The sequence below is a fragment of the Ascaphus truei genome, chromosome 11 (genome assembly GCF_040206685.1).
Source record: "Ascaphus truei isolate aAscTru1 chromosome 11, aAscTru1.hap1, whole genome shotgun sequence".
In the NCBI taxonomy this organism is placed as follows: domain Eukaryota; kingdom Metazoa; phylum Chordata; class Amphibia; order Anura; family Ascaphidae; genus Ascaphus; species Ascaphus truei.
The window spans coordinates 49864442-49874021 of NC_134493.1; the positions used below are offsets into that span (position 1 = coordinate 49864442).

At 44.6% G+C, this 9580-nt stretch overlaps 1 non-coding gene across 1 annotated transcript; it reads left to right on the forward strand.

The window, feature by feature from the left end:
- Positions 1–9234: 9234 nt before the first annotated feature.
- On the forward strand, positions 9235–9306 carry TRNAT-CGU (transfer RNA threonine (anticodon CGU)). The gene has a single exon. It is a non-coding gene; the product is annotated as a tRNA-Thr (tRNA).
- The last annotated feature ends 274 nt before the right edge of the window (positions 9307–9580 follow it).

Genomic DNA, 9580 nt, shown 5'->3' on the forward strand with positions numbered 1-9580 from the left:
CCAAGGACAGAATTGCTCAGTGCTGGTTTTTATCCCTCCCATTCCCAATACATTTTACAAGAAGTTACCACAGTGAGCTGTACGGATTCAGGATTACACAAATAGTCACCCAAGCATCAGAGGAAGGAAGAGTGAAAACGTTCTTAATTTGGGAAAGCCTGCAACATTAATGGTCTTGGCTGTGATCGCACTTAATCTCTGACTGCTCTTGAATACCACGAGAAATGATCTGATGCCCAGATTTAATAACCCCTTTCCGCAAACAACAGATTCATGTTATACATATTATTAACATTTGTATATTAGTTCATGAGGACTACGTTTAGTGCAAAGCAAGGAGTAACACACCCCCTCCTGATTTTTACATGGTTTAGAAGCAGGGGGAACAAGCCAGTTTCAGCTCCAAGGCCTCCTGGTTCCAGAGATACAAAGGCAGCACAGGTACCATCCATGCCATGGGAAATAATATGGTGGTTTTAATCTCTTGCACGTGTAACACCCCTTCCCTACTGCTGAGGGAAACTGCAGGCGTTATGTACTACGGTGCTACTTGATTGGTTTACATTGGGCCTAATCCTCCGCTCCTGGGAAGCCCGGGGTGAATAGGTGCAGCGCCTCCACTCGTGAGGATCCCAGCGTTGGCGAGATAGTTCCTCACGAGAACCCGGTATACCTATACTGTATACCTCCCACCCGAGTATAATAAATGCTTTACTGGGTCCCCCAGAAATGCCCAACCGATAACAATATACAACACAGTGACATACAATAACTCAATACAGTATGGGTGCTTGTTCCCCCACAACACTTAGGGTGCCCTTGGCACCTAGTACTGGTGCCCATAGAACCTCCCTTGTACCAAATGTATATGTGAGGGCAGCACTACCCTCCCCCTTGTATCGTTGGGGCACTTGGTACCTTCCTGTTACAGGCCTGTAACCAGGGGATGCTGTCAGTAGAATGGGGGTGGTCAGGTCCCATGGTGCGGGGTCTCCGACACCAATCCCCTCACGTCCAGGCCGCACACACGGTGCTGTCTCCAGCTGGAGCAACTCACGGCTCAGTCAGGTGTCTTGCTCCTCTGCGGAGACCTTACTACGGGGTAATCCCTATACTGGGGGCGATCCCTCACACACTCAGCTACCATGAGGGGGGGGTACCTGGGGCCAAAGTCTGGCCTAGTCCAGGAAGCTGACTGCTCCCTGGACACTACCTCCACCTTCCATGGCTCCCTCAGCACTGCCTCGCTGCCTCCAATCCCACGGAGGACGATCCTGGTCCCCAGGCCCTCCCATTCCAGCAGCGTCAACCACAACATTGCCCCCACCGCGCTACACACAGCCCATACATAACACGCGTCGCCAACTGCATGATGCCTGCTTTCAGCACTTCAGGGACCATGAGTTGATATTTGTTTTCAGATGGACTGTTCCAAGTGGTCTGTGATCTTTCCAAGTAAGGCTAGGTCTCCGGTGCCTGCTGCAGCGCGCGCTATGGCGGGCGTTGCAGGAACAAGAACCGCCCCCTCAATGGGGCCGGGCCCACAACCTACCTTAACGGCCGCGCGACCAGATTTCTCTGAAGACAGGAAATCTGTGTTCACGACTTGCGATGTAACACTGGCCACGCCCCCTGGCGGTACAGCCAATGAGGGCAAACCCCCCCCGTGTCTTTCCCCTTGCAGCTTACCGTAGACAAGACAAGGGATCTCAGTTGCATGCGCCGCCAGCCTAGCCTCGGCATCTAGATTTATAGGGTACCCCAGTTTCCCGGTTGTAAGTGTTTCCTTTTCACCTGGTCTCCCGTGACAACAATAATGACTTTCTTTCATATAGCACCTTTCTACTCAAAGCCCTTCACAATTACAGTATAGTGTGGGGTACGCAGCACATATGATGTTTTACTGGCACAGTTCTTGCCCAGGTGCCCTTATAATCTATGTCTATCTAAGCACAGAGAGATAAGGTGACTTGTCCAAGGTCACAAGGAGCTGGCACCAGGAATGGAACCAGCTTCCCTTGTACTGTTTTACTGTTATTATTGTCGGTGTCTTTACTCACTGAGCCACTCCTCCCCATATAACCATTTGGCATCTAAGACTACACTTCACAGGGAAATCTAAAAGTTCATGTACATTTTATAAACTAGTCCCATGACAGCTAGTAGCGTGTGTTGCATTTCATCCTACAGTACCTTAGTCTCAAAATTAATCAATGGTGTTGTTTTAACCTCAGCTATGAACTGAAAACAGGATTTTCTCATTTTATAACGATGATAAAGCTGATAAATGTGCATGTTTGCCAAAAAATCATCATAAGAAAATATGTTCTACAGGGGGCTGGATGCATTTTACATCTTAAGTCAGATTATTGCAACATTGAATTTTAGCACATAACAATATTTTTGGCAATGTAATGTAGTGTAAATGCCTTCTAGAACCCGACTGACCTGACCATTTCATTCAATGCTCATCTAGCCAGGCATTGGCTGCTTCAGTTGCTGCTCCGCGGTGAAAAGAGCGAGAAGCAACAATTTCCGTAAACCTCAATCATTTTCACCAAACACACTTACAAAAATAGAATTTGGTCAAATGCAATCCATCCAAATGAGCCCTTTTTATTTTATTTTAAGCTTCTACTGGCCTAATTTGCATACATTCCCTAATCTGTGTGTCTTCAATTCTAGAAACTGAAACCCGATTGATATAACTTTGATTTCCTTATACAAAACGCAAGGGCAAATTCAGCCCTAAACAGAACAGCTCCATATGGGAATGCACACACCTGCCTAGTAACTCCAACTAAACATAATAACATTCCAGCAGATGTAGGCTTCTCATAATCTTTATCTACAAAGGATTTGTTTCCAGCCCAAAATACGTCTTTTAACTACAACACGTTTCGTAACATCCTCCCTACCTCTAAGGCCAAAGAAAAAGGATATCCCAGGTAAAAACAAACTCTGACTAACCTCAAACTAAACCGTTATTATACTTATCTATTCATCTTGCTTCCACCCCGGCTACTCTACTATGGGACGACCAAACACATCGAAAATGCGACATCAAACACCACTCTCTCCGTATGAATAACACGTTGAAGGAGATACTGATTTCTTCACAATGTTTTAGACTTTTCCCTGGGGCGTATGTATCCCACTACATCCGCTGCAGGTGCAAGCTCCCCAAATACGGAGACCTTTAAACATGACGACGTATCAGCAATTACATTTTATTTCGCCTAAGCACATCTTCAGCTTTAAAATAAATGTTCTGCTTTAAGAAAAGTAACACTGTGTGCCTTAGCAAAGCTAAAACTGGATGTTAAATTATTCAGTGCAAAAAACAACTCCCAGGTCGTTTGTTCTAAATAGAATCTGCTTATTCGCCAAATCACGACCCCACAATTTTAAGGCTACAACCATAGGAAACAATTCCTAATAATACAGATGTAGCCAGATTTAACGTCTTTAGCGCCGCGGTCTCAGGTGGTTACGGCACCGAAGGATTAACGCTCTGGTGGTCCGATTCAGAAGCATGGACTCCGGTAGGGAGATCGCGGCAGACACTGTACCCGAGTCTTGCTACATCTTTGTCACAATTGCTCGACCTGAGGCAGACAGGAGGTGTCGCGAAAGGTTATCTTAAAATATCAATTGTTAGTCCCAATAAAAATTCGATCATCTAATACTGATGTAGTCATTTACTCGGCACTATCGCACCTAGAATAACATGGCTATTCCTACTTAATTCACATTTTTAGAAAGATCAGACTTTTTCCACTCTATTAGGCTTAGGCCATACAACCTTCGCCCGCGCAGAGGTGGGCGAAGGCTGTGACGTCACCCACGTGAAGCGGGTGCATTTTCCGTCCATGGTGGATGCGCAGTGGGGGGGCGTGCCTATGGGCGTGCCTAGGGGCATCACGGAGCTGGTTCGCCCTCATTGGGCGTACCGCTCACGTGACCTGCCTGTTGCGCCGAGAAATCAGTTTGAACTGAATTCTTGCGCAACACGTGCCCCCTCACGCTTGCGCCCCCGCTGTCTATGGGCACGATCAATGCCTTTAGACAATGTGAACGCGCCCCGCGCGGATGCCTCAGCGCGGTCTGCGGTACTATGGACCTGGGCTTAGTCACCACATCTTATTTAGAAGGCAAGACCCAAAACCTACTGATCAAGCAGCATCAGTAAACAGCTCAAAATCTGAATCTGTCGCTGGGTCATCTTGGAAGGTTACACTTTTTACACAAGTAGTAGCCAACAACAACCTTCTAATGAAAACTCTGCCCAGTGGCATCCTTTTGCAAGGAAAATTGAAATGTACTAAAACAATCTGTTATAACATAGCGCAAGACCATACAACTTATCAAGAGGACGCCTACAAACCACTTCAACTGTATCTATTACTATGCCTGCGAATGTTAAACATGTCACAGGACCTTCCGTCTTTTTCTCAGCCAGAGTAAACCCATACACTTGGCAACATTTTTAAACAATAACAGAGATTCACTGCAATGTTGCAAACCAGCAAGGGTTCTCTGAACAAATATATTCTAGCAGGGGGCACACAATGTAAAAAAATGCTGGGAACCACTGATTTAGGACTGGGATTCAAAAGAACAGTCCAATGTTTCAACAAACAGGAAATTATCTAAGACCGTCATTCGCAACAGGGGGTTTCACAAACTCTTAGATCAGTGGGAGGGATAAAGCATCATCCTTAACATGGATAAAGCATCATCAATAGAAGCATATTTAACCCTGCAAAACACAGGTCAGATGCAATGATTAACAGACTCACCCTGAGGAGATGACAGATGGTGGATGAGTCTGAAAGCCCCGTGGTCCTTCAGCAGAGCTACTCCCAAAGGTGAAATCCATAAACCAACGCTCTTTGATACAGCCTCGCTAGCTGTCCCTTTGAAACCATGATTCCTAGATATTTTGATGCATTTTCCTGTGGGATGAGTTTCGGCACATAACGAACATTCATGCTGAAGCTTACATCCCTTTCCCACTTACAAATACCAATATCATTGAATGATCATCATATTCCCTTCTGAATAGCTGTGGGTTTCTGGGTAATATCACATCTAATAGGTCTACCTTGATGCCGTCTTGACATGTTTTGACCAAAGGATTGAACTAAATGATGCATACTTGTGGAGAGGGAGTGGTTCAGTGAGTAAAGACACTGACTGGCACCGAGAGTTTGAAGCAGGGGAGCCTGGTTCAATTCGTGGTTTAATTTTTTAAGCCAATATTAAAGCAATAATCCAAGCCGACCATTTTTTTTGCAAAGTTTTTTTTTTAAACACAGAATGGAAGCAGGGGGTCTCCGGAGCTGAACCCTGTTAGTATCAACGCCAGGGACCCCCTGGTTCCGGAGACACTTGCCTCCGTAGTGGGTGCCGGTAGCCACTCTGGCTCGCATCTAGGGTTCCCACTATTGCCGCATTTCAAAGCTCCCGCTGCCTCCGGGCCAATAGGAAGTCGTGATGTCACCCGATGCGTCTTCCTATTGGCCCGCGTGACGCGGGAGCTTTAAACGGCAGAAAACTGCAGAGATACCGGCGCCCCCTTTGGAGGGTAAGTATTTCGGGAGTACACAGAGCTTAAATGAATGGGCTTCGGCTCAAGAAACCCTCTGCTTCAATCCTGTATAAAATAAATCAATAATAAATTTAAAAAAACACACCCTGGCTTGTATTGGTCCTTCAAAGCAACAGTTCCCCTCCCCCCTTTATTTTACCCAGATACTTACTGGTACAAGTAGCACTAGTACTACCCCCCCCCCCCCAACCTTCCCCCCACCACTACTTACTATTGGCCTGCTAAACGTGTGGGGGTTTCCCCTGTTTGGGACTGGAACACAATACTTTTACAGGTAAGTATCTCGGGAAGCTTTGCTACAGCTGAAAATAGCGTGTTTCATTTCCGGGGGGGCCCTGCTTCCCCCAAATAAGCATTGGCAGGGAAAGGGTTGCAAAGAAATCAACCAGAACCCACACAGCATTGTACTTGGCCTTATCTATCTATCTATCTATCTATCTATCTATCTATCATCGTCATTAATCATGCTTACTATTACATTATTGAGTGTAATTTAAGCCTGGCTGTAATTGATGTCATTATTTCCGTAGTCGCACACGTGTAGATCTTAAAGATTGCTTGGCAACATTTGCCTTCTCTCATCGCCACGCCCAAAGCTTCAAATCTCATCCTCAAATCTCACTTCTCCGAGGAAAAACAAAGTCTCATTTTTCCTCGTCTTTGATGAGAAAAGCAGATGGCGTGGACACGGCCCGGGGTTTTAGCCACTTAAAGTGTTTTTGTTCTATTTGTCTTGCGTGCTTTACTCTGACAGCGTAAGTGCTCACTATAAACGCACACCCTGCTGTGCTGGGGTTCAGATGAGGAATTAGTGGCTAATTTACACCCTCCTTTGAAAAGCGCCTAATTTATTGCTGCATAATGTATAAATACTGCTGTTCTTGTGCATAACAGAGTTCCTTGTGTAGCTCTTTTTCCCCCCTACAGAAGGCCTGAGGGCTCAGCGATGTTCTGGGGAGACATAACGTCAGGCTTTCAGCTGGTTGTTCTTCCTTCAGCGCAGCGCCTCCATCCCATGAGGATCCTAGGGTAGCCAGGATGGTCCTCACAGGCAACTCTTTCTCAGATCCCAGAAATCAAACATCACACCATGGGCAGTACAAGGATCTTTATTCTGTCGCTCTGCTCCACAGCATGTGTGTTCCTGGAGCAGACCCACAGAGCTTGAGGCCCCGCAGGCCGCTCCTCAGCTCCCTCACCCCCTAACAGGGTAAGGGTTCAGCCCACCCCTGTCCAGGAGAAGCCCACGCAGGGAGATGAACACAGAACTCTCTCAGAACCACTTAACTCTAAATTTAGAGGAACCCAGCCCTTACCAGGAGAGTGGCTTGAAGGCCGGCCTCCTGCTAGGCATAGGCCCTTGTAGTACCAGGCTAATCCTGAACTGTATTAATTAACATCCTCATATACAATTACATAGCCAGGCCATGAAGGATTTAATCCCAACATTGCCAGCGCTTTACCGGGAGTTGCGGTGCTAGGGAAGGGCCAGAGAAATGAGTAGCCAGGGGCATTCGGCTACACTTGAAACAAGGAGACTATCCTATACGTAGTATTAAAGTGTCATGGTAACATTCTGTTCTTAAACGTGATGTTGTTGTTGCGGTTGTCTCTTAATCCATTGAGTGCCGCATGACGTAGCGACCATGTGATGGGTTCTGGCCCTCCAGGGGCACATGATCGCAATGTACCGGAGGAGCTGTGGCAAAGGGTAAAGCAACCGGCTTTGTAGAGGGACTTTCACCTTTCTTTTTCTGTTAGCGGTTGAAATGCGATACCCCATACCACTACCTTTTGTTTTTATATACTGTTTATTTAACACTTTGAGCGCCCCAAGACGTAGTCACTATGTCATGGGGTCTGGAGGCACCACCAGGGGCCACCATGACGCAGCGACTACGTTATCCTCAAAGGGTGTATTTTTTTTCCTGCTAAGATGGCGCCCTGCGTTCCCCAAGGAGCAGAGGACGCCATCTGTCCAAGTTGGTAAATGGTGGAGTCCTCTTCTGTGTCACCCCAAAAAAACGGCACTGTGCACTCAGGTACCGCGACCCCTCCGGCACTCAAAGGATTAAAATATTAGGGTTTACAGCAGAGAGGGATAGGGAGAGGACACCAAAAACGATTAAAAAAAAAAGGTGAAGGAAATGGGGTCCCACTAATCACTCTATTTAGTTTATTTTTTACTTAACAGTTTCCACTTTGCTTATATATATATATATATATATATATATATATATATATATATATATATATATATATATATATATATATACAGTATATAGCCACTAAAGAATATCACTTGTGAGCACATTCACATGTCTTAGACAGGTCTGGACCCCTGCCTTTCACTATTATCACCTAGCTTCCACTGCAGCAAGGGATTCTGGGAAGCGACATGCAAATGAGCACACAATTTGTCACCTTTTGCCGAAATCCATTTTTACATGGAACCCTTAGAAGCAAATGCTCTGCTGTTCACACAGCTTTTAAGCACAGCGTGGGGATTAGATGCAAAGCCAGTCAAACCACTTACAGACAGCTGTTTCGACCTTGTGGGTCTCATCAGTGTGAGGTTGGTTGTACTGGCTTTGCCTTTTTCAAGGCTGGGTAGGTTTATCGTACGCATTTTAAGTTATGGTGGGTGAAAAAAACGACAAAAACCTTTTGTCACCTTTTCTGCGTTCTAGGCATTCATAATGAAAATATGTAGCATAATAAAAAAATATTTCTAAGATATGGTCCTAGAGTTTTCCAATAACTAAAAAAATACAGATCTTGCTTTATGTCAGGTACCGAACACTACTTTTTCTAAGCTACTTTAACCACTGGGTACAACTCTGCGTTTAATATTTGAGTTTTTGGATATAAAATGAAAAAGATACCTCAGTCCTCCGTGTTATTTTGTCTAAATGTTTAAATTACACACACACAAATATAGGAAGATGCTAAATATTTTTCTGTTTCATTCTCCCCAAAATTGGAATGGATTGTACCCTGAAAGGATAATAATGCAAACCAATAATAATCAATAATGCTAATGCCACAAAAAAAATAATTAATATTATTATTGTAGCTGAGACCTAGTACCAAGTGTAAGAGGTCACAGTTACAATAGCAATAACAATCATTATTATTAGTATTAGAATGATTAATAAATAATACATCTAATATTTATTATTGATATTAAACAATAGAGTAAGTTCATTCTAGAAACCACGTGAGACATTATTTAATCAGGGTCATTACAGTAACTGCAACCAAAATATAAATATGCAAAAAAAAATAATTAGATTTAAGAACGTTTTAATTAATGGACAACCCAGCACTGCAAGGGTTAAATCTAGCTGCACCAACAGCTTTCGTTTTCCAACGTGCCGTTTGGTAGCTGCTTATAGAGATGTAGCGTGCAATACAATATGTACAGTGTGTCTCAATGGCAGTTGCATTGAACAGAAAGTGACATTGATAGAGCTGCAGGGAACGGCTCTGACACGTTTTGCAAATGGAGCTGTTTAGTCAGCGAAGAAAGAGGCGGGAAGAGAGAAAGGCGTCAGCAGCGCATGCGCGTACTGCAGGCAGTACAGTGGTACACAGTTTGGAACGGTGTACGAGACGCAGGCGCGGTGGCCAAGTGGTAAGGCGTCGGTCTCGTAAACCGAAGATCACGGGTTCGAACCCCGTCCGTGCCTCGGGTCCCCCTTTTATTTTTTTACAGTGGCTATTTGTGACAAGTCACGTATGTCACGTCTGAAAAGCATTGTAACACAATACAAAGCTCTGGGTATTGAAATAAAACAAAGAAATATATATATAAGCCTATTTCTGTGAATTCCAATGGGAATAGAATGAATTAGGTTTATATTTGTAAGTTGCACTCAGAAGGCAGAAAAATTAATGTTTTAATAGGTATAAAAGTACTTATTCTGCAATAAAGACATTTGGAAAGCTAACGTTGTCTGGAAA